This window comes from Emydura macquarii, unplaced genomic scaffold (assembly GCF_026122565.2).
Source record: "Emydura macquarii macquarii isolate MOO-44397 ecotype Brisbane River unplaced genomic scaffold, CSIRO-AGI_Emac_v2 contig_2676, whole genome shotgun sequence".
Classification (NCBI taxonomy): domain Eukaryota; kingdom Metazoa; phylum Chordata; order Testudines; family Chelidae; genus Emydura; species Emydura macquarii.
The window spans coordinates 11,845,848-11,872,302 of record NW_027132813.1 but is presented as its reverse complement, the minus strand read 5'-3'; the positions used below and the strand labels follow the sequence as shown (position 1 = coordinate 11,872,302).

Genomic DNA, 26,455 nt, shown 5'->3' with positions numbered 1-26,455 from the left:
AATCATCACATGTCCACTTGACTCCAGGAACAGGGGCTTTAAGGAAAATAATAATTATCATGAGACTCATGACAAAATCATGAGAGTTGGGAAACACTGCTTTCACTTCTGTTTAAAGGCTAGTTATTTTCCAAAAGGCTCTTAAACACAACACTACATTGATTGAGTTGTAGTTCTCACAGGAGAATATTTAAAACCAAATACCAAGAAAATTCCACATTTTAAAGTTGAAAAAAAATTGAGTTTTCTGAGGTGTATCAGGACCACTGCAGGCAGGAAAGGAAAACAAACAGGCACAGGAGCTCTGAGCAGCTCTTCCTCTTGCAAAAAAGTTCAAGAGTCAAATCTGCCAGTCCTTAATTAGGTAAAACTTCTATTGCCATCAGCGCCTCATATCTCACATATCCCTCTTTTCTGAATGTAACCTTGGCTCAGAGAGCTTGGCTGTATTTCTTCTGAGTCCCCTGAGTTCTTTCTTCAACACCTCCCCCTGCAGAGGGATTCCTGTCTACAGGCTCATCTAATGACTTTCAGATCCTTAATCTAATCACCAGCCCTCTCTTATCTTAATCACCCAGCCTCTGGGTATGTCTACACCGCTGGGGCTGTGCGGGTGCTGCAGGATCGATTCTGTGGGATCGAATGAGTAGGCAGTGGAGACCCGCTCAATCAATCCCGGAAGTGCTCTCCAGTCAATGCCGTAAATACACCCCTGTGAAAAGCATAAGGCTGTGTCAACCAGAGGGCATTTCCCATCAGTGCAGCGTAGTGGAGACGCTGCAGTAAGTGAAAGTCAATGGGAGATATACAAGCTACACTATGTAGCTTGTGTATTTCCCATCAACGGCCGCCCGCAATGTAGACCAGGCCTCTGTGTGTAAACAAAATACTGGCTCCCTGACTCAGGAGCACAAGCTGGGAGCAGCCCCTCTTCTCTGCAGAACTCACATTCCACAATCAGGTTGCCTGGGGTTAGGACACGTGCTGCAATCAGAGCTCCTGTACAAAACTGGGGGGTCTCCTGCCCCCCCCCATGACACCCCTGAACACAAGATCTGGTAGTAATGGGGGACTTTAACTACCCAGATATCTGTTGGAAAAGTAATACAGCACAACACAGAATGTCCAGTAAATTTTTGGATGTATTGGGGACAACTTTTTTCAGATGGTAGAGGAGTAACCAGGAGGGCAGCCATTTGAGACTTGATGCTGACCAACAAGGAGGAAGTGGTTGCAATTCTGAAGGTTCAGTGCAATTTGGATGAAGTGACGTGAAATAATAGATAGGATTCTAAGAGAAGGAAGGAATGAGAGCAGGAGAATAAGGACAATGGACTTCAAGAAAGCAGACTTTAACAAACTCAGAGAACTGGTAGGTAAGGTCCCATGGGAAGAAAATCTAAGGGAAAAATTAGTTCAGGAGAGCTGGCAGTTTCTCAGAGACCATATTAAAGGCACAATAGCAAACTGTCCTGTAAGGCCAATATGGCTCCACCACGAGCTCTGTAATGATCTGAAATTTAAAACAAAATCCTACAAAAAGTGAAAACATGGATACATTGCTAAAGATGAATACAAAAGAATAGCTCAAGCATGTGGGGACAAAATCAGAAAGGCTACGACACAAAATGAGTCACATAAAAGACAATAAGAAGAGGTTCTTTAAATACATTAGGTGTAAGAGAAAGAAGTGAAGTCCTCTACTTAGCAGGGAAGGAGAACTAAATATGGAAGAAGACTGAGGTGTTTATATTGCTTCAGTTTTCACTGAAAAGTAAACTGTTACCAAATAACACAATTAATATTAATAACAAGGGAGAAAGAAAAGCAAGCCAATATAAGGAATGCAATGGTTAAAGAATATTCAGATAAGTTAGATGTATTCAAATTGACAGAGCCTGATGAAATTCATCCTAGGGTACTTAAGGAACTAACTGAAGCAACCTCAGAACAATTCTCAATTATCTTTGAAAATTAATGAAGAACGGGTGAGATCTGAGAGGACTGGAGAAGGGTAAATATAGTATCTAGCTTTAAAAAGGGGAACAAATAGGACACTGAGAACCATAAACCAATCAACCCAAATTTGATTCCTGGAAAGATACTGTAATAAAATCTTGAACAGTCAATTGATAAGCACTTAGAAGATAACAGGGTTATAAAGAATAGCCAACATGGATTTGTCAAATAAATCATGCCAAACCAACTGAATTTCCTTCTTTGACAAGGTTACTGGCCTAGTTAATGGGGGGAAGCTGTAGATGTGATATATCTTGATTTTAATAAGGCCTCTGACCCAGTCCCACATACCATTCTCATAAGCAAACTAGGGAAATGTGGTCTCGATGAAATTATTATAATGTGGATGCACAAGTGGTTGAAAGACCATACTTAGAGAGTAGTTATCAATGGTTCACTGTCAAAATGGGAAGAATGCATCTAGTGGAGTTTCACAGGGGTCTGTCCTGGGTTCAGGGCATTAAATATTTTCATGAATGACTTGGATAATAGAGTGGAAAATATGCTTATAAAATTTGCAGATGACACCAAACTGGCAGGGGTTGCAAGCAGTTTGGAGGACAGGAATAGAATTCAAAACAACCTTGGCAAATTAGAAAATTTGTCTGAAATCAACAAGATGAAATTCAATAAAGACAAGTGCAAAGTACTACACTACAGAAGGAAAAATCCAATGCACAGCTACAAAATCAGGAATAACTAGCATGACAGTAGTATTGTGGAAAAGTATCTGGGGGTTATAGTGGATCACAAATTGAATATGAATCAACAATATGATGTAGTTGTGAAAAAGGTTAATATTCTGGCATGTCATATGTAAGACACAGGAGATAACTGTCCCTTGTACTTTACAATGGTGAGGCCTCAGCCTGACTACTGTGTCCAGTTCTGAGTGCCACACTTTAGGAAAGATGGGAACAAACTGGAGAGAGTTCTGAGGACAGCAACAAAAATGATAAAAAATGTAGAAAGGCCTGACTGACATATGAAGAAAGGTTAAAAAAAAAACTGGGCATGTTTAGTCTTAAGAAAAAAGGACTGAAGGGGGACTTGATACAGTCTTCAAATATGTTGAAGGCTGTTATAAAGACCATGATCAATTATTTTCTTGTCCACTGAAGGTAGGTCAAAAAGTGATGGGCTTAATCTGCAGCAAGGGAGCTGTAGGTTAGTTATTAAGAAAATCTTTCTAATTATAAGTATAGTTAACTCTGGAAGAGGCTTCCAAGGGAGGCTGCAGAATCCCCATCACTGCAGGTTTTTAAGAACAGGTTGGATAAACACCCTGTCAGAGATGGTGAAGGTATGAATGGTCTTGCCTTAGTGCATGGGGATAGACTAGATGATCTCTCAAGGTCCCTTCCAGCCCTACATTTCTGTGATTCTATAAGAAGACCTATTTTCTACAAAATAATGTTTACTGGCATTCATTCTATTCCTATCCCTTAATTCTTTAACAAATGAATCCTATATGAGCTTTTCCATTTTTTTCCCAGGACTGATGTCAGGCAACTGGCCCATAGTTACCCGGGTCATCCCTGCTTGCCCTTTTTGAACTCTGGAACAACATTAGCATTCTTCTGACCTTCTGGAATTTCCCCAGTATTCCAAAATATATTAAAAATTAACATCAACAGGACACAAATCTCCTCAGTCAAATCTTTTAGGACTCTTGTATGCAAGTTATCCAGGCTTACCAATTTTAAAATGTCTCTCTTTAGTAGATGTTGTCTAACATCCTCCTCTGTTACTAATGGACTGGAATGTGCTTCATCATCCTCATATGATACATCATCCTGTTTCTTTCAAAATACAGAATAGAAATATTTTAAAACATTTTTGCCTTTTCTGCATAATTATTAACTATTTCACCATTCCATCTCGTAATGGTCTATACCATTTCTAGAGTTTCCTTTGTTCCTAATATACTTAAACTCTTTCTTGTTGTCCTTAGCCCTGGCAGCCATGGGATTTTTCCCTGATGTTTTCAGCTTCCCTTATCAATTTTCTGCACTTCATAACAATCAATACAAATTAGAAGTTATCTATTTTCCACTTTCTCCATTTGTTATATATTTCTTTTTTATTTATAACTGCTGTCTTCACTTTGCCACTGAACCAGGATGAGCATTTAGCCAAAGATGTACTCTTTCTTCGTTTTGGAATTGTGGCTTTTTGGCCATTAAATAAATTCTCTTAAAAGTGCTCCAGATTTTCATTCACATTTTCTGAATAATTTTTTCCTTCCAATCAATTTTTCCTCATAATTTTCCTCAGCTTTGGGAAATTTAACCCTTTTGAAGCACCAAGTATATATATATTACTGGTTGATCAGTGGGCTATAGACAATTATGAACTTCCAGTCCAGTGATTAATTCATCTTTATCTGCCATAATGAGGTCAAAACAGAGTCTATGTTTACACTGACGACTGTAAATTCGTCACTGTCAGATCAATTTTTCCAGTTTGATTTAGCGGCAGGAACGACACGCTTAATCAATCCGGAAGTCGATCTAATAAAACCACTTCCAAAAAAAGCGTAGCACTGTATTGACAGGTATGCATTTCCCGTCGGCACAATGTAGTGGAGACAGCATGCAAAACGGACGTTACAAAGTCGACGAGAGTTATGCAAGCTACTCTATGCTTGCATAACTCCCGTCAACTTTTGCCGAATTTGCTGGTCAGTGTAGATCAGGCCAGAGATACCTTGGTTGGGTGCAATCCCTTTGTGTTAGAAAATCAATATTTATAACTTTTAGAATATTTAATGATGTGTTACTACTGGATGAATGAGACTTCCAGCATTTGGCTCCCAAATTGAAGTCCACCATAAAAATACAGTTTTTCTTTCCAAACATTGCAGACATTGGGTTTTGGTTCAAGGTTCAACCTATTATAGTTCTATTCAGAGTTAAACTTCCCTCGAAGTTGGGAATACTTGGTTCAGTGAGTTTAGTTCAGATCATGATTAGTAACAGAGGATGAATTGTGAAGTTTGATCTGGATCCAAAGTTCATGGGTCCTCCGATTCAGTATTTTCATTAATTTCACCATCGCTGAAGATTTATTATTTAGTGAGCACTGACAGAGATGTTGGTGTTGTACTAAAATACAGTCCTTGTCCCAAGCAGCTTACAGTCTCATCCAGGCACAGAAGACTGGAGAATGGACACTGAAAAGTGTAATGAAATAATTGGCTTTGCTGTCATAACAGATATCACTTCACAGATTAGACACCTTAATTAATGTATTAGCCAGAAATATTGATCCCTTAGGGCCTGATCCTGCATAATGGAACTCAATGGACATTTTGCCATTGTCTTCAATGGAAGCAGAATTCAGTTCTACAAGAACATACCATTAGCATTATTATATTTGAGTCTAGGTCATAGTTCAATAAAAGAAAGGGGGTGGGAATTTCAAAAGCCATGTGTCTCATTTAATCCTCCTTAGAAGATGTTGGATCTATTTTCCTAGTTTGATTTCATGTGGAATTGAAATCATTTAAGTGCAGGGTCCTCAGGCAGCCTTAGTAATTATTCTACCACACTTCAGTGAAATTTAGCATTTGTCATAATGTCTGAATGCAGGGAGCCTATGAATGCAAATGAGATGAATAATTTCATTAAATCATTTTTTGCAACTGCATAATTTCAGTAATTAAAACCTTTACTTATATCAGTACAGAAGTGGAAAGAATATTACACTAATGCACTGCACTTCTAATGTAAAAAAACATCTTGGAGTGCATGGCCTTTTTCCCCCGAAGTCCAGTTTGGAGGGAACTGGCATTCGTTTTCATATAGATCCAATTCTTCAGCCATATTTACTGCACTCCAAAAGTTTTTGAGACATGTACATACCCTAAACACTGCCTAAAAATGTATTTGAGGAAAGATTTCAGTTTAGGGAAAGCAAACCAAAGAAACAGTATGACTCAGAAGATGCAGGGCAATGGAGAATCTGTCCCATTGACTTGGCTTTGGGCCACTCACTTAGGACCTGATCTGAAGCCTGTTGACTTCACTGGGTTTTGGATCAGACTGTTAGGGCATGATCTGCAGAAGGGCTGAGAACCCAAAACTCCATTTGCAGCCAAAGGACATTTATTGACAGGGAACATTTAAAAAAAATTATTACTCAAAGATTAATAAGAATCACGTGATGGGACATTAAGAAATGAATATGATAAAGTATGTTTATGACAAAATATAATTTATTTCAAAATCTTCTGAATCTCAGCTTCAGAAATCATTACACAAAAATAGATCTGATGTTTTAGTTTCCTGCTAGTGAATAAATTTAAAACTCCGATCCTGTATTTGGATCCAGGCAGGGAGAGGCTGGTGTTCTTGGGTGGGAGGGGGAATAGGGATCTGGCCACACAGATCTAATTGCAGGATCCAGGCCTAAGACAGTAAAACATGAGAAATTAACATCTGTCAAAAGTAATTAAAAATAAAAATCAGATCCTTACAAGTTCATCTAGAAAGATGCATGGTACATTTTTCATTGCCCCTTCTTTATTTTTCTGGCAGAAAATTTGATCATATCTCTTCTTTTTTCAAGAGAGTTAAATTACTAGTCTGAAGAGCAAACCTTTCACACAGTTTAGAGATCTTACTTTGTGGACTATATAAGCTGTGATTTAATGCTAACAGATTGCTGTGCTGACTGGGGCAATTTCATATATAATAAATTGTAAATTATATAACCAATTTATTGGCTGCTCAGAGCTCTGTCCAGAGCTGTGAATTTAATTAGTTTAAAATATCAACATTGCAGTGGATCCTGATATAAAAACACAGACACATACAAAGAAAAACATTTGGTTAACTACCCTGGTGAAGAGATGCTTCTCTTTTCAGCCACTTTCAAATGTCTCTTCATTCTGCCTTCATCTGCTTCGCTTACCAGTCAGGAGCCATGATCCTGTCTTTACTGAAGTCAGTGGGAGTTTTGCCATTGACTTCAACAGGAATAGGATCAGTCTTAGACTTTTTAGACGCTTATGTCTTTAGTCAGATGACCTATGCTGGTGCTTGTCACTTCTGCGTCTGAACATAGGTAAGAGCATGCACAGGGGTTACAAACAGAAAAGTCCCTGTTGAGCGTATCCAATTTCCAATTCCACTTAGTGTATGCTCAGTTTGCAAGATGTAAAAAGAGAAATAAAAGAGACCAGTTTCTGTTCTCAATGACACCTATGGCAATTTGGAGAATTCCACAGAAGTAAGTGAATTTACACCAGTGTAAATTGGACCCGATTTAACCCACTGATTGTAACCAGCCCCTGCCTCTAGTGTTATCACTGTCATGGTTGGAACAGTGACAGTAGATATTTGTTTAAAAGTGTGCCGCAAGTATAGAATTTAGCAATAAGCTCCCAGGTCTGTCTCAACTTGAGAGGCAATGGAAGACTGGCAATGGCAATGGAAAATAGTCTTCTGTTGGAGACTAGGGGATCACTGCACTGCAGCAAATCAGCAGTTAGCCCACTGGAGTTAAAACAGTATGAGGGCAGAGTTGAGCCATAGAGATCATGGTCTTTGGGGGAATCATAGGGGGTGAAGGCTGAGTACATGAAAAAAATGCTTTGGTTCCTGCAGCATCCTTAGCTGTATTGATTCACGTAAAGCTCTAATCTTTGCTTTGGAGGGAGCTAGATCATCAGTGTAAAAATAACAATGTACAATAATAGCTCTGAGGGGGGAAGTGGGCGAAGATAAAAATTCAAGTGGGCAAAATCATGCGGAAGGGGAAATTTATGATGCATGAAAGTGGACAGTGAAAAAGAGGAAGTGGTCTGCCAAGTTTCTGTTGTACTTGTATTGTAGGGGGGGAAAAAAAGGCAGGCTATTCTAATGTCTGGTATTCCAGAGGGAGACAAAATTGTTTGCTAGTTAGAGCATAGGACTCTGAGTCAAGTCTTAGATTTTAGTGCCAGCTTTGATGATGACTTATTAATTTGTCACCATACCATAGCTCCTAGAGTCCCCAGTCATGGACCAGGACCCCAATGTACTTGGTGCTGTACAAACACAGAACAAAAAGATGGTCCCTGCTCCAAAGATCTTACAATCTAAGTATAAGAAGAGATTACAGGTAGGGAATGCAAGGAAATAATGAGATAATATTGGTTGTTATTTAGCTCACTTGGGTAAATAATAATCTCAGTAAAACTGGGCTCATAATACATATCTGAGAAAGGACCCTTAATCGTTTGTGAAATGCTTTGAGATTATAGGCTGGATAATGCTATATAAATACAAAGTAGTAGAGGTAGAAGTCATTCACCACAGAAATTAAATATAAACCAGTAATTGTGTCACTGAAAAGTTTGGAAGAAACTTCCAAAAAATAACAGATTCAGGCAAAGATCCATTTCTGAGGTGGAAGTCAGAAAGAAATCAGGGTAAGGTATTACTCAGATCTGCTCTCCCTTCTCAGATTCAAGTAGTTCCTGTTCTATGGCATCATCAGCTGGAAAGAACTGCAAGGGAATAATCCAACCAACCCAAAAGGATTTCCACAATTTAAAGCAATACTGTAAATTAGAACAGTGCTGCATGACCTGAGGGAAGGGTAAAGCATGCCAAATATGTATAACTCAGCTAATGAAGACTACGACCTTGATCCTGTAGTTAGATCCACATAGGAAAACCTTGTGCCCATTGCAGGTTCATCCATGTAGATCTGTTGCAGGATCCTGTCCCAAGGCAGGACATGACAATGCCTATAAAATAGACATTAGAGAGGAACTATTTACAATGCTGTAAAGAGCATAAGAAGTGAAAATATAAACTGAATATCAGGAGACCTTCTTGACAGTGCAATCTATTAGGCTGAGGAGTAATCTTTCAGGGGCAATGGTGGAAGCTCCATAGCATGGGACTTTTAAAAATAGGCTGAATAAAGTGTTAGAAATAATAATAGGTAATAATTATGCATTGGTAGGAAGAAAGAATGGGTGACCTACTAGGTCTGTTCTATCTCTAATGTCTATAAACCTGTGATATCAGAAAAACATAATATGGACACTTAGTTTGAAGATGGTTGAAATAAACTTATGAATATTAGAGGAAAAATCCCTCTTCATGAAAAAATAGCTATAAAGACTGGTGCTGCTCTTACATTGGATTTGCACTGGTTAAATTCCAACCATTTCAGGAGAGTTACTACTGATTTATAATGGTGAACCTAAAATCAGAATGAGGCCCATTAAGTTATTGCTCTGGTTTCTTTAATGGACATTCAGAACCTGCTTTGGTGGGTGTAATTGTGAGACTGCCAGTTGTGATGTTGCTTTGGAGAATGCTAGGAGGTATTTTTGATTTTTTTTTCTCTCAGCATGCAACAACAGAAGACCAGGCCAAATGCCATAGAAGCCTGAAAAATGCACTGTTGTATGGTTGAAATAGCAGGTTTTTCAACAGACAGTGGTGAATTAACTTAAGGGGGAACTTTAGCTGTTCCATCTCTCCAAGTGAATCATAGCTACGACAACTATTTTCCAGAAGAGTGGAGATGCCGTGATGTAGAACTTTCCTCTAACAGGCTTTCATCTTTGCTTTTCTTTGTTTGTTCTCTATGGGCCTGATTTTCCTCTTACTTGTGCAAACTTTCCAAAGGTGTAGATCCACTGACTCCTTTAGAGCTACCCCTGATTTACGTTGGTCCAAGTGAGAGGAGAACCAGGTCTTACTGGTGTTAATATTTCATGGGTATGTCAAGGGTGTCAGTTTGTTTGGGTGCCAAATATAGGTTGTAATATTCCCATCCCTGCAGCACTAGTTAGTGAGATGGGGACTTATTAACTGATTACAATTTACCAATGGGGAAAGTGTGTAAAGTAATGATCCGTTACTGCCCACTGCTGGATTTACCATAGCCAGGGTTCCGCTAATCATGCCAAAGACAGTACTTGGTAATGCTCATGTAGGGCCAGACTGGCAAGTACTTGCATTGGCGGCTAGTCCCACTGAATTCATCTAAAATTCCTTTTCCCACAGTCACTGGGATTGAACAATTAACCCCCAAACCCAAACTTGTCCATGCTTCTATCCTCTCTGTTCCTGTTCCAAAATATACATTCAAATTCCGGGCTTAATACTAATCTTTCTCTGCTTGTACACTGTTGGAACTCCATTGACTTCAGTGGAGCTATTCCTGATTTACACCACTGTAAATGGAAGTGGAATCAGACCAACAATTCTGTACTCCAATCACACACCTAGAGCAATGCTTACCACCAGTGGAAGAGCAGATCTGCCCATTAGATATTTTGACAATCCCCTTTCCCACTTCCCCCAAAACCCTGAGTTAACTTACTTTGAGCCAGACTGATACCATTACGCTGTGTTACATCTTACACCATGAGATCAGGAGTCCTACTGTAATCAATGGAACTACTTGCAGAGTGAGGTGCTAATCACAGTGAGTAAGGGTCCCACAATTCAGCCCTTTACGTAAGGCAGCAGCAGCAGGGATGAGAACCTCTGCAGAAATCCAGGAGGCTTCAGAGGCTATGAAAACCACATGCCATCAGCAGGAAAAGAAGTCACTTCTTCCTGCCCTCCAGCTAACCATCTACACAGGGTAAAGAATGTATTCTCACTGCACCGATCGAGGATTTAAACATGGGCTAACTGGTACTCATACATGTAAATCCCTGGGCGCTGGAGAGGAGAATACTACAGTACATCACAACCCTGCTGTCCAAAATTTATCTACCTCATCAAAGCTGTTTGTAATAAACAATCATTTTGACATCAAACCTAGCTGTGGTTTGAATTTCAAGGTTTTTGGGGGAGTGGGAAGGGGAATGCCAAAATATCTAATGGGCAGATCTGCTTTTCCATGTGGATCATTAATTATAAAGGGATGATCTCCTGCACTCTAAGAGAAGCTGCTGTAACACACAGAAAGTCTTTCTGTCTGTCTGACTTCTGCTACTTGCTAGCCTAGCTTTATCCACCAGTCTAAAATTTGCTGCTAGCCTTGTTTATCAGAGACAGCAGTAATTAATTTCTCATTACTTTCCTGTAAGGAAAGATTAGCCTATTTAAGAACCTGAGGGAATAATTCCATCTGCAAGAAAGAGAGAAAATGTATCAAGCATTGCCTTAGAAAAAGTACCAAGAAAGCTGCTCATGGAATCTATGCACTGATATTTCCTGGAAAGTCCACATGAAAGCCAAGAAGGAAAGAAGAATTATTGCATGTTGTCTTTAATTTTCTAGAATCATAAACTGGGGACTAAAAGACTATACTCACAGCTAGAATTCAAGGTTCCATGTCCCTCGCAACAACTATTTTACCACTGTCCCCCATTGAAAATGGAGCCTGGATTTATATTAAAAACTGTAAGGAAATTCTCCACCAAAGTGGAACCAGACCAAGGTGTGTGTGACTGAGCCTTGTATAAAGGGCCCACTCTTTGTCAAAAGTTTGGTTCTAATCAGAAGAAAAACTGCAGTGGGGAAGGCTTATATGCCTATGTATCACTGAAAATGACCCACCTGTTTCTGAAGAAAACAACACAGAAGATCTCTATGAAGAGGCCAGCAGTGGCATCACCTTTCAACATTTCTTTTTTTTATTTTTTTTTCAGGCTTTTCTACTAACATAGAGGTCTGGAAATATTTTGACCCTCTGGGAAAACGGACAAACTATATTGTTGAAAGAGATGTTTGACTGTGAAACAATTCTGAAAACTCTCAGCAATCTGGGAAACATCACACTTGTGCAGCAGTAATAGGGCTCATATTCTGTTCAGGGTGCAACCATGGAAGAACAACAGTCAGATACATCTTAGCAGGATGGATATTCCACCCCTCACCTGGCCATCGTGCAAACACTCATTCTGGGAGGGCATACAGATGGTTGTAGGGTTTTGTTATACAGATGTCATTCTACATTAAACTTCAATAAAGGTTTGCTTAAAAAGTTACAAGCTTCCACACCCAGCAACAATAACATGCATAAACAAAATCCATCAAAAATGAAAATGTATTGAACTATGAAAATCATACCCCAAACCCAGTTATAATAAAACATCTTTATCTATGTCTAATTGACTAATACTTATTCAAATAACTTCTTCTTGTGAAGAAATTGCTCCACATTCAAATGTGTATCTCTCAGTTCAAGTATTAGAAGGCTCTGTATAAATCCCCACAATTTCCTACAGTGGTTTTTCATCACAGGCATTAGAAAAAAAGACAGATAAAAATAGAGCAGAGAAGACTGCTCAACCGTTCTTGTAAGATTTCAGCCACTTCTAGGTATGTATTAGGGCTGGCACAAAAATCATGGGATTTGGATCCTTGGATCCAAACTGTCCCTCTATAAAGTCAAGGAATTTTACTGAAGGAGCTGGTTTGGCCCATCTTTCGTTTACATAAATATAGAGGTCTTAGAGCATATAATATATTTTATACACAAGAAGCTTTTAAAATGCTTCTGCAAATGTTTAAACCCACCTGGAAATGGGGGGAGGGAATTCCAGTGCCCTGGAGCTGTCTGGAACACAATTTTCAAAAGTGGCTAGTGATTCTGGGCGCCCAACTTGAGACACCTTGAAGGGACCTGATTTTTGACAGGGTGAGCATTCAGATCTCTCTGACAAGCAGACCACTTAGGGTATCTCAGGTTGAAATTTAAGGCACCCAAAATCACTCATTTCTGAAAATCTTAGCGACCCCCATCCCCCACTGATGTTTTATGTAGAGTACAATAGATAGTAAGTATCTAATCCTGTAAAGTGTTGAGACCTTCATCTCCCACCTAGGATGGCCAGTACTTCATAGGACTGGGCCCTAAGCCTGTCATTTTCTTTCAGGATGTATCACTCTTCCCAATGTCATGATGATGCTTGTGCTAGCAAGAGTGTATGGGGGAAAGGAATCCAAATGGCACAGTATTCAGGCCATTTAGGAACAGGTCATGAGACTGGAAAGGCCTTTCTGGCTCAGGTCTAGTTCTGTGCAATCACAGGCAACCCCTTCATAGAATTCCATTCAAAAACTTAAACTCCATCTTCAAACTAGTTACCGTAGGTTGTTTGCTCCCACTACGCCTATTGGGAGGCTGTTCCAAACCTCACTCCTCACACCTTCTTTTAAGTTCTAACCTAAATTTATTCATGGTCTGTTTATATCCATTTGTTTTGTGCCAGCATTGTCCTTTAGCTTAATAGCTCTACTTCTTTTGTGACGTCCCTGGTATTTACCTCCCGATGTATTTATTGAGAACAGTCATATCCCACTCAGCCTTAGTTTTGTTGGGCTAAGCCGAGCTCTTTTAGTCTCCTCTCATAAGATAGACTCTCCATTCCTCTGATCATCCTAGTAGCCATTCTCCATGCCTGTTCTAGTTTGAATTCATCTTTCTTAAACATGGGTGACCAGAACTGAACACAGTATTCCAAATGAGTTCTAACCAGTGCCTTTTTACAATGCATTAATACTTTCCTATCTCTGGTGAATATACCTCCTCTGATACATCCTAGGATCACATTTTCCTTTTTCGCATCTACATCACATTGGCAGCTCATAATCATCCTTCAATTGACTAACACATCCAGGTCTTCTGTCTCTTATGTTGTTTCCAGCTGATGACTCTCCTGCTCCATCTTATAGCTGAAATTCTTGTTATTTATCCCTAAGGAAATGACCTTGCACTTGTACTATTGAATTTCATCCTATTTCTGTTACTCCAGTCCATGGGCGGAGTTTGGGGGGGGCATGGGCAAATTTATGATGGCTGGGAGTGGAGACCGGCCAGGAGGCAGGCGGCTGCAGCCCATCTCCTGGCTGTGCTCTGGGACCAGGTGGGAGGGGGCTGCTGCCTCCAGGGTCCCAGCTTCGTGCCAGGACCGGGCGGGAGGAGGGTGGTTGCAGCCCACCTGTCTGCCTCCCAGCTGGGAGTGGGGACCAGCCAGGAGGCAGGTGGCTGGCTGAGGCAGATTGGCCAGCCCAGAGCCAGGATGGGTTCATGGACCGACCAGCTACAGGCCACTCTGGGGGCAGTGGGGCTGGCACTCAGGCAGGCCAGTGCGATGCAGGCCAGCGGCGCCCTGGAGGCTGGGGCGGACCAGCCGGGGCCAGCCTGGAGATGGGGTGGGCCGGTATTGTGGCACGGCAGGGGCCAGCAGTGGTCTGGGGGCACTTGAGCCGGCAGTGCTCCAGGGGCTCAGAGCACTCAGACCAGTGGCACTCTGGGGCCCAGGGGCGGCCAGCCACCGGCCAGCCTGGGGTTGCGGTGGGCCAGCAGCACACCAGGGGCTGGGGCGGACCAGCCAGCCTGTGGCAGGGGCGGGTTGGGATGGTGCAGTGCTGGGGCACGGGCTCCGGGGTCGTTCGGGCCACCCGCCACTGATTCTGGGGCATTCCAGCACTGCAGTCACCCGGTCAGTCTGGCTGGTGCCTGTTGCTGCTTGGGCCACTCAGGGTGAGCCTGGCCCAGAGCTGTGATGGGAGAGGGGGCGGAAGAGGCAGGCCTTCAGGTGAAAGGGGCAGGGCTGGGGGCTAGGCTCCCCAAACAGGTGGTTCACAAGACACCCATTCAAACTCTGCCTATGCTCAAGTCCTCAAGGTCATCAAATTCTTCCTGTATGATATTAGGATCTTCCTCCACACTGATGATGCCTCCCACTTTATTTTCTGTCAAAATATCTTTGACTAAAGCTCATGGCCCAGAACAAATATTTTATAACTAGACTAGCTAAAGCCATTGAGATCCAGTTAAGTAAATGTTGCTTTTATAACAAGAAAATCATTATTACATGCATCTAAACACAGGGATAATTGTGTGATAAGTCTTGTGTCTTGGTAACATACTTTACTTTGCACTTCTATAATGAGCTTGTGTTTTTTTTAGTCATGTCCCTAAACAGCGGGAGAACACAGCTCAACTGAACAACTCTGCTGAATCAAAGATTCTAAACTTGAACAGGCAGAAAACTAATAATCCCCTGGCCCTCATCACAGATCAAGTCTCTGAGTAAAGGTTGACAGGCATGATTAAATGAATATGGAAATCTTTTGCTATTCGGATACCTCTAGTTAGCTGCTGCACAGGGGATCAAATAAAAGACCTGAGCTGTATATTTTACACAGCCTCCAGTGATTTCATAGTAAACAGAGGTAACCCTAATAAATGGCCCTTATATATTGCAGCACCACGCAGCTTGTCTTCTTTCTTTCCAGAAACTTGTATCTATCTGAAAGAATTTCCTTAAAAACATCACATCGGTACAGCAGTATATTCTAAGGTCATCTAGCCAATGCCTAAGGTAAGTTACATTACCACAGCTGTTCATTGGGAGCATGATCCTTTGAGGGGCTGAGTGCCTTCTGCAAGGTTTGAAAATGCAACCAACTCTGTTTTGCTTCTTTGTGGACCACTCACTGAATTCGGTTTTTCAGAGTAACTGCAGCAATCCCTAAAAACACATTCACTTCAGTATATGCTGCTGCCAAACTGCTCTGGTCCAGCAGGGCCTGAAAAACTGAGTGGTAATTTCACTTACTGTATGAAAGCACAAAGAAGGGCAGCAGTTGCTATTTAGAAACACATTTGTATCCTGAGATAATTATGTGGTTTGAAGCAAGACAACATAGAGTCAATCCAGCCTGCCACTCCTCTCCAGTCCATCTATTATATCCATATCAGCCTCAGTTAAAATGCCAGTCCTCCCCACTCCGAACAAGAACCCTGGGACAACCTACTAATTGTATGCCATGCCTGCCGTTGGAAATACTACAGTGTGTTGCTTTGGAAGTATCCTGACCATATGCTGAATTCATGAATAAATCAGATGCCAGAAGAGGTCAAGAATTACCATCCATTTAGATAATCTGAGAGGGTCTGGAACTATGAACATGAAATGTCACTAACTTTGTTGAAACAGATGGCTCAGGGGAAGGGTAATGGAATACAAAACTTGCCTGTAGATCTCCAGTACAGTCAGAAGTGGAGGTCATTACCCAGTTATAGTAGCTTGTGCTCCTTCTGTGAGCTGAACTTCTTGTTCCAGCCCAGTTCCTGTTTGGTGCCAAGATACCATGGTTATGGGTGTTTTAGAAATGGAAAGGATAGGTGGCCATAGTAGCAAAACCCAATTGGCTTCAGTGGGGTCTGCGTAGATGCAGGGGTTTACTTGCACAGAGTAACTTGAAGGATTGGAGCCTAAGAAGACAGTAACACACGGATGGGAGGAGGGGTGGAGAAACATAAAATGAAAGGGATTTCCCTCTTCCTCCCATGCCAAGCTCCTCTATGCCCAGCTTTTATTAGGTGGGTAATTTCACATGAGCATCATGAGAAGAATGGGTCTGGAGTAGAGATCTGAAGGATTTTATGGATCAGCATGGACAGTGCATTCCAAGTGTAAGAGATGTGGGAAGAAATGCGACAATGGTTGAGGAAGAAACAGACAAACAAGACATCAAGGCTGTAAAAAAAAAAACAACCTTAGCTCCAGACAGAGGCAGCAGCCAAATACAGGGGCCTGTGTACTGATTACCCAGGAGATGCAGGACATCTATCATTTCACAAAGGTTGTTAGACTTTTCACAGCATTCTGACTCTTAAACATCAGTGAACATTTTAAAATTTTCATTGCACATCCATCTGTCGCTCCATGTATCCCCAGCCTTGCCTCCCAGAGGACCAATGAGGAGCAGAGATTTGCAGGGCAGACAGGCTCTAGCTGCAATATTGAGGGTCAAAGCTGGATTTCAAACACTCCAAAGTCTGGAGATGGGGGGGGGACTGTTTGGATTTGGGGTTTGGTTTGGCCCTTAGTGAAATTCAGATATAGGTCCAGACTCTGACCTGTGATTGGGTGTTGGGGGTCTGTGGAAACTGACTGCTACTACAGTGATTGCCACATGAGTATTGACCAAGGATAACTGAGGGAGAAAAAGAATCCCCTGGGGTAGGGTATCTGGGCTGGGAAGCTGAGTCACTCTATGTGGCAATGTCCCTGGCCCTCTTGACAATCACTAATTTCTTCAGTTAATGCAGCCTTCCTGGCCAGCAAAATGGCTACGGCCACTCTTGCTCCTGCATTCTAATATAGTGATTTGGATTCCAACTCCCTCTGTGACCTCAAACAAATTACTTAACTTCTCTGAGCCTCAGATCTCTCATTTGGAAACTGAGTAGAGTTATACTTACCTACTTCTCAGAGGTGCTGCGTGGATTAGTTCACAAATATATGTAATGTGCTTTAAGAATGCTTGACAGAGTCCTATACCTCAGAACTCAAGTAGCCTCTGGAGCACTGCAACTCTTTACAACTCTACAGACACAGGCCAATGGCTAGTAGATATGAATAGTGGTGAATCAGTGAGCCCCATCACCTCTACAAAGAGACATAGCTCAGCCATTTTCAGGAGTCTGTGGATTCCTGACACTGCACCCACCTTCCCCAGTGCAGCAGAACCACAGTGCATCTACTGCAGGGAAGTCTCAGGAAAGGACAGAATTTAGGGCTGAATGCAGAAAAATCCCGTTCTTTCACTTTTTGGTACAACATCCCAGTACTTGCATCTAGTTCAGTTTGGTGAGAGATCTCAGAATGAGAATGTTCCATACATCATCTCACCAACAATCAATTATAGCATCTAAACAGAAGCTGTAGGTCTTTAGGTGATCAGATGGGCTGGGAGTAATTCCAGGAGAAGAGAGTTAATGAGTTCAGAGTAAACCTAGCAGGGGTCTAATTACGCAGACTGCTGATAGTCAGTTGTTTCTAGAGCACAACTATAGGGCATTACAAAGCTAAGAAAAACAGTTCCCACTACACTCCAGCACATGAGCTGTGGTCACAAGAACACACTAAATTGTAACAACAACAATAAGAAAAGCAATTTCGGACCAGAACATGCAGCGATAATCAGCTATTCATGAGGAGGCAGATGCCAGCAGGCTGTGCTGCAGCAGAGATTCTCAGTAGGGAAGATTCTGGTAGCTCAGTAACCCTGGAATCGCCTTCCCTACAGAGTTCAGCTTCCCTCCCCATAATTACAGGATACCACAGGTTGCCCAACCACCATGAAAGCAGGATCAATTCAGAACTAATACTGGCCGCCTTTTCCTCTCCCCCTCTTCTGTCTGGCAGCAAAGATCCTGTAGCTTATATAGCTAGGAAACTAATATCTTTCTTTTATGTATATTGCATTTTAAAAGTTTTAAGAATTCTGCCTGCTATTTTGTTCTCAGAGGTACTGCAGCCTGGTACAGAAGAGGCACACACACTGTGCTCTCTCATGATTTACTTTGGTTTCCTAAATCTAAAACAAACATCTGAGCATTCAGATTGAAAGTATATAGTTGTCCTTTGTTTGGAAAAGACACATCTCCAGAGCAAATTCCCTCATCAGCTCCCACTTCCGTATGTTGTAAGAGGTGGATCTTATATCAGCATCTGCATTTTACTAGAGTAGCCTGTGATTTTCAGAGTGACTTGAAATTAAAATTACTACTGTATGTGATCAAAATGAAGGGGAATTCATCATTGTGCTGCAGCCACTTTACTTAGGTTATTTTTGTGGATTTCTGTTTGTTTTGCTTCATAGTCCAGGTGAGCTAGGATGGTGCTATGATGGTGCTATTTTCCACAGATTGCAAATTTAGGTCCAAATGTATCCATCCTTAATCAGACAAAGTTCCCACACAGTTCAGTATGAAACTTGCCTGAATATGGACTGCTGCAGTGGGTCGTAAATAGCAAATATAGATGGCAGATGAGTGGGACACAGAGTAAAATATGCTGCTATCAAACTGTTTCCATTATAAAACAACATTGGTTTTATAAGGCCAAATCCTGTTCTTAGCTACACTATTGTAGTCAATGGTTTTGCATAAGTGTAAGAGAGCGAATTTAGCCCATATATTAAACATTTAGAAATACATTTCATGTAATTAAAACTGATTACAGAACACATTGAATAATTTCCATACCATTTGTATAAAGGTATAGGACTACTCTCAAGACCTGAAGAAGAGCTCCATGTAGCTCGAAAGTTTGTCTCTCTCACCAACAGAAGTTGGTCCAATAAAAGATATTACCTCACTCACCTGGTCTCTCTACGCTCAAGGCTGGCAAGCCAAAATTGTGCTCTAGATACACCTTGTGTGGACTGGATTGCTGCTGCCCGGGCATGCAGTAATGCTCAGCTGAGCATGTCTGTTCCTTTCTTGTAAGCAGACAGTCTATGAAAATTGACAGGAATCCTCAGGATTCAAACCTTAGGATCCTGGTACATTCCCATTCCATCATACAGGTGTTTACAAGAGTGGAGCAGATGGACATAATGGGAGAAAAGCCTTTTGGTTTAGAGATAAGAAAGTAACCCCCACAGTTTACAGTTTCAGGTGTTACAGTGTGAAATAAAATATGAAACTGAAGGTCTTGAAATATCACTTTAAAGTGCCAAAGATAATTGATGCATCACACAGAAACCATTGTGTAATAAGTTAAATCCGAGACAAGAACATTCATACAAAGTGACATTATTATGTAATTTATAGAGGAAGAACTGCATCTCTGTGAAGAGGCCAGCATGAGGTATATGCACCACTTACATCCTAGTTAAACCCTCACAATACAGATTAAGTGGAACTTGCATAGACCATGAACTGATCTTTTGGATAAAGTGGTGCTTAAAGTGGGGAGGTTGGGTGGGGGAAAGGGAAATAGTTTGCAAAGCGATCATACACTCAGCAAAAACAATTAAAAATCGAACAGGGTCTCTGGGGGGTACAATTGAAGGCATGTCTTACCAACACTGCTGCTCCCAGATTATAATAGACCCTCCCCTTTTTTCAGATCACTTGAAGCACAGCATAAGGGTGAATTGCATTCATATTGAAACTATTTATTATATATATCTGGTATATTATTTAGAAACTATTAATCCTGGATCAGAACGTCCCATACTTTACAGGTGATAGGATTGGATCCACAGTTTGAAAATAGCCCCTACTTTATAATGGGCCTACTCAGAACCCCAGATCCAAATAACCAGCACTTTGCAGTATTCAAACTATGGATGCAAATTGAAGTTTGAGTCATGCCCATCTCCAGTATAATTAGACACTGGGCTACTGGGACCCAGAGACTTTATTTGTATCTTGACTGATTACACCTACTCCCAAGGTGTGACACAGAGGCTGTTAGTACCAACCAGCAAAGGTTTCACTGTTCTTTACCAGCAACTCCTGTCTCAGACTTGACAAACTCACTACACCTAATACACCACTTTCCTGGTATTTATCCATGTAGGTAGCATGTGAGGTCTGTGCTGAAAGCTTGTAGCTTAACAATTCTTATAATCATTGTGAGATGTGTGTATGGGTAATATTTATATAATGTAACAATATTGAAAACTGTGCCTTATGGTCTTGTTGTAAAAGTGAGTCACCTGAATCATATATCTCAGTGACAGACAGTTCAAGTGGGAGGGAGTTATCATCCCACCCCAGTTAGCCAGTGATGAAATGCAAGGTTCAATTGCTTACTCTTTTCCCCATCCCAGAACAGCCAATGGAAAACCATCAAAGACAACGGCAAGCAAACAAAACCACTTGGAAATAAAAAGGAACGTTTTAACAGCCAGGGGAATTGCCCTGTTTGTGAATAAAGACAAAAGACTGATTCAGTGTATCACTCACAACAGACACGCTGCATCCATTCACTGAGGAGCCAGCTTGTGGAGCAGGGGAGTTTCATGAAAGATTGGATCCTGGTTCCTGTGAAGTCAGCCATCTCTGCAACAGACTGAACTTTGCGGGGAAACCTACTTTATTAGAGGGGGAAAGTAGTGATTGATAAAGCAGTGGTGTACTGAGGAGAGGTGAGGGGGCAAGGCCCCCGGGCACCAGCCTGCGAGGGGGCACTGGACCAACTCTTCAGGACATGCAGGAGGTGGGGGTGCAGGAGGCTCTGAGGAGCACAGAGCCTCCTGCACCCCCCTCCACCTGTCTTGAATGGTCGGCCTGATGCACTCCCCCACCACACTTACCCGCTGGAGTGGTGGGTAAGTACGGGGCAGGAGGGGGCACGCAATGGGCTGGCCCTTTGTGACAGGTGGGGGGTGCAAGAGGCTCTGAGGGGCATCCCTCAGCACCTCCCCCTGTGCGTCATGAAGGGCCGGCTCAGTCCCCCTCCCCAGGCACAGCCAAGCCTGCATTTTTGCCCCCCAACGCCTCATGCCCCCCCACAGATACAAACCCCCTCACTTCCCTGGGGCAGCTGGGGGGCGGCGACAGGATCCCTCCTGGCCTGTGTGGGAGGGTGTGAGGCCTGAGGGGCGTGCAAATGTAGACTTGGCCCCTGGGTGCCGGAGACCTTCAGTACACCACTGTGATAACTAGGCTGTAGTTCACATTTTATTATTTTGCTTTTTATTGTAACCATTTGCTTCCATCACTTTCTCCTGTCTCTACTTGAATCTCTATTCTTTCTTAAATACATTTTCTTTTGTTTTATTCTAAATGCTCACAAGTGTTGTACATTACACAGGAGCCGTGATTGAACATAAAACTGGTAAATTGGGGCACACTGCTCCTTTGGGGGCAGAGGACCTGGTATTTCTGTGAGCACCAGTGTCAGGGGCTGGACATCACAGGGGAATACTTCAAGGGAACTCCAGGACTGGGATGCACCTCTTGTTAACCTGCAAGGCAAAGACAGGGCTGGCCCCATGGAGAGTGCCTGAGTGGCTAACAGGCTGGTGGTGTCAGGGTGCTAACACCCAGCTAACACAGGCAAGACTCCCTCACGCTGGAAACTGGGGATAACAAGGTGACGCGCTGTCCTGGCTACCTCAAGAACCATCCCACAAGATCAGGGTTATTGCTGCATACTATACCCAGTCTGGAGTCACATGGGAGGCTGTTCTTTGGCCTCCCTTCACAAGGGTGTTTGGCATGTGATCCTTTCACAGAACATCCCTGCAGGTTGGGACACTGGAGCCATAGTGCACCCTCTGAAATGAGAATAGAAATATCAGAATTTGATGGGGGAGAACAATTTATCCAGGAGAATGACTTGCAGAGCGTGAACGACCTTCTCTTCGTCCTCCCTCTTTTCCTCTCCACACCTCTATGCTAACCAAAAGGCTGCTGCTCTGCCTCTCCCACTGCACCAGCCACATCGTCAGTCCTTTGAGTCCCATCACTGATCTCCATTTCTTACTTTATCAAATTCAACAGCCTCATGCTTACTTTTGAGACCCTATGTAAAAGGAGTCACTGCCCCATTTCTCCTCTCATTCCCGCCCACATTCTCTCTACATTGCACCCAGTTCCCTTACTGCTTGCTGCTCTCCACTCTCAGCAATGACACCTTCATTCAGACTTTTGCTCTCCCCATGCCTGGGATTGTCTCCCACTTCTTTTCTGTCAAGCCCCTCCTAACCTTCCTTTTCTGTCAAGTTACTTCCCAGCCAGGAATCCTTCCTGTATTAATCACCTGACCCGTGGAGCCCAGCTCTCCACTGCCCTGAACCTTGTGGTGCCATTTGTATCAATGCAAGGTGGGTATGAAATATTAACCAGTCAGAATGCTGGCTTTTTACACATACAGTGCAATGATGTAAATGACTGCACATGAGGTGCAAACTAATGGCAAATCAAGCCCCCTAGCTCTCAGCATCCTCAAAGCTGTTATCCTGTCTTTTTTTGTCTTGTATAAATTTCATTGTAAGATCTGGGGGGCAGAAACCATGTGACATTTACAGCACTAGATCAATCCTGTCAAAGGATCTTCATTTCTCATCACCAGCATGTGAACAGTTAAGTATGACATGTTGCATCCCAAAGGTGTTTCACTTTGAATATGGAGCTTTATCATCCTTTCTGGGGAGAAGAACCCAATCCTGCTCTGAGGGGGAATTTTTTGGTTCTCTTTTTAAATGAGATGTCATTCTGTACACACCATGAACCAAATCCTTCTCTTCTTGCAGCCCCATTAAAATCAATAGGGCTTGTATCACTGTAGTAGAAGAGAATGTGACCTCTTTCTTTCTGGAACTAGTATTCCCAGCAGATATTTAACTACAGATTCACCTTTCCATGTCAAATACAATCTCAGGTCTAAAGCACCTGCCCCCAGCTCATAAACTTCTAATGAAATGCTTTTGCGCTTGGCCTCATGTTTTTAATTATTCTCTAAGAAATGAATGTGAACATGACAGCAAGCATTTAACAAGACATGCAAACTCTGCTCTCATTAGTCTAAACAAGAGAGGAGAAGCAGCAGGTACATGCAGAGTGGCCATTTCTCAACAACATGAACTTAATTTGAGCTTGGTTGAAGGGATATTTCAGCTGGCAACCAGCCCTACATTCTTAAGTGTATTGACATGAAACAGCATGTGTGAGGCTTCAGACATTTCATTAGAGAGAGATCCAAGTTTAAAATTCCAGAGGGACTGATATTACTGCAGTGTGCCTGATCTGGAACTAAATTTTAAACACCTCAGAATCTGGAGGTGCTTGGGCCTGAGATTTTATCTTAGTCCTTTATAAAGAGGGGGTCGTTTACAAAAAATTGGATCCAATCTGGCTTCAGATTTTGAACCCTATCCCCACTCAAAGTTTGGGGGTATCAAGATCTAGGGTTTGTGGCCCCATCTCTATGCTTCATAGAGCTTGTGCTTATTAGAGCTGGAGAGATGCAGTGAATATCCATTTCTCTTGTCTTGTCCCAGCATCTTTCAGGGTAAGAAGTAGAAGACTTTGACCCTGATTCCAAGAGAATCTTTTCCTTATCAGTGTAGCCTTTCTCCTCTTCTGCTGCAAAGTAGAGACAAAGGAGTAAGGTAAGAGGTCCAGTCCTAACACCAAGGTTTTCAAAAGTGACTAGTGATTTTGAATGCTGAAATTAGATGTCTTAAGTTGGTCTGATTTCAAGAGGGTGACTACTCAGCAACATCTGAAAATCAGGCCCCTTTAAGCTGTCTCCAGCTGGGCACCCAAAATCACTAGTAATTTTTGAAAATCTTGTCCTAAGCCCATAAGAACTAGTAAACAAGTGGATGAATACTATAAGTCTGCTCTTAGCTACTATGACAACAGGGAGCTTGCATATCTCCTGTTGACATACTTATGTTCACGTAGCACGGCGTCCTCACGGCACTGCATCGACAGGAGACGCCCTCCGGTTTATGCAGCCTTACTCCTTTCGGGGAGGTGGATTACCAGCATCGACTGGTGAATCCATCTGGGATCGCTTGAGCAGGTCTCCACGACCTGCTCAATCTCGCTGCATTGATCCCTGCTGTCACGGCAGTGAAGACATATCCCGATACACATGATAGATACAGAGGGCTATAGACAGGCTAAAAACAAAAAGTTTGGACTTGGAACCAGATCTTTCTTCAAAGCATCACGAATTTGCTTTGGGCCCATCTCTTGCTGTAAGACCCTACAGGGTTGGATGATAATTTTTAGGCTTGTATCCTGAGACAGTTGCTTGATTGTAATGGAGTATTATACATAGTTCTGGTATGCAATTCCCAACATTCCAATGAAGAAGGACAGAAGAACCCTTCGCAGTCATTGTGGATATCACCTCTGTGTTTGGTGTAAACTACACATTGTACCAAGGCTCTTGCAAAGTACATCTCTAACAGAAGCCTAATTTATTGAGTTAGCTAATACAGGGGAGAATTTTGCCTAAGAATTAATTTAAATAAATATTTTAGCAGACAAATGATGATCGCTATGACTGGGTCTCTGAAAGATTCTGGTCAAAGATCTAATGTTTCTGGGTCATCATTTCCTTGAAGTTATACTGGTCCAATATCACTGAATTCGCATGCCTTGATAAGTAAGTAAGAGTAGATTTTTCCCCCTCTGTGTTAACATTTTTGCTGGGAGAGGGACTATAATTGCTGGCCCAAAAAGAACAACGGATTGAGTCTGGCTGAGAGGGATGAAGTGCCCATTCAGTGCCTAAATGTAACTTCAATAAAAAATCTGTTAGGAAACAAATTTATCTGTGATGGTTCCCATTTCCATAGTATCTGATCACCTCACAGTCTTTAATGTATTTATCCCCACAACACCCCTGTGAGGTAGGAAAGCACTATTATCCCCATTTTACAGACGGAGAACTGAAGCACAAAGAGAGATTACGTGACTTGCTTAAGGTCACACTAGAATTCTGTGGCCAAGGAGGGCCAGACACAGAAATAATGGGGAAAAAAATCAGACATGATATAAGCAGGTGGGACTCTGACATCAGTGGAATTACAACTGCTTATGCCAGGTCTGAAATAGGCTCACTATGTCAAGAATTCTTTGGTTACCTTATTTTTATTCTTGATATTGGCAATGATATTGTTTCAAAACAGAATAATTACTGTGACCTTAAACATTGTGCCATAGTTTAGGCTATTTCTTTAAGGATTTCAATTCCTGATCGTTATTCCTTACACTTTCCCCTTTCTCTTCTTCAATTTTTTCACTTCCATTTACTAATTATATTCCCCTTCTCTGAGCAACAAAAAACTTCTCCCTTGAATAATGCTCTCACACTATGGTCCTCTGGGGTTTGGGAGCACAAGTCTGCGCTAATCTCGCCACAAATGCCTCTCCATATTACAAGAAGATACAAATCCAGTCACTATTTTTAGACAAGCTCATGAGCCCTCAGAGAGTGAATTCAGCCCTTTGTACAAAGCCATTAAAATAACCAGCCTCTTCCTACTGTGTATTGTTTTGCTTGCAGCAAGGTTGTCATTATCTGTCTGATACATGAGGCATTGTAACCTATCACAGACCCTTGCAGGATACCAATCCCCTTAGGAATGAATGAGAATAGCTAGAGCTATTCCACACAGTATCCAGCACCTGGCACATGCGCACACTGTAGCTTTGCTGAAAAAAAAATCTAAGATACAGGGCATTATTTCTAAAGTTTGCGTATTTCTTTGCGTTTTTCAGATTAAGAGCACTAAACACATGCAAAGTATTATTAGATTACTTGCTTCCCATTATAGGCGTCCCCATCTATGGGCAGTAATCCAGAGAGGAAGCTATTGCACAATACCATACGCTCAGATTCTTTACAAGACCATTGAGATCTGAATCCAGATCCAAGCTACATGAATCATAGGAAGACCTGCATATGGGGAGAGAGTAAAAAAAAACATTTGTACTATTCAGTTTAGCGAGGAGGTGTTATTAGCACCCAGGTTTTTTTTCCCCTCTGTGAAATGCATGACTGCCTGAGGTCACGCTTAAAATCTATGGGCCCAGTTCACGGTTGCTCTGCAGCCCCTTTCCACCAGCTACAAAGCATCTGCCTGGGCTCTGGTGAATTCCCTGTGCAAAGGAGATCCTTTGTCCAGGAGGCATTCGAGGGGTGTTTCAGAGGTCTTTTGTGAATTAGAAGAGAGTAGTGAGACCC

At 42.0% G+C, this 26,455-nt stretch overlaps 1 long non-coding RNA gene across 2 annotated transcripts in view; it reads right to left on the bottom strand.

Annotated features, from left to right (window-relative positions):
• Positions 1-6,307: 6,307 nt before the first annotated feature.
• LOC137164498 (uncharacterized) overlaps positions 6,308-26,455 on the bottom strand; it is a 32,161-nt gene continuing 12,013 nt past the window's right edge. The window contains exon 3 of one of the 2 annotated variants that reach the window (XR_010923057.1): positions 6,308-6,431. This is a non-coding gene — a long non-coding RNA (uncharacterized lncRNA). Of the gene's footprint in view, positions 6,432-23,424; positions 23,836-26,455 lie in introns of those variants that run through there. The other variant, XR_010923056.1, reaches the window with a different exon arrangement.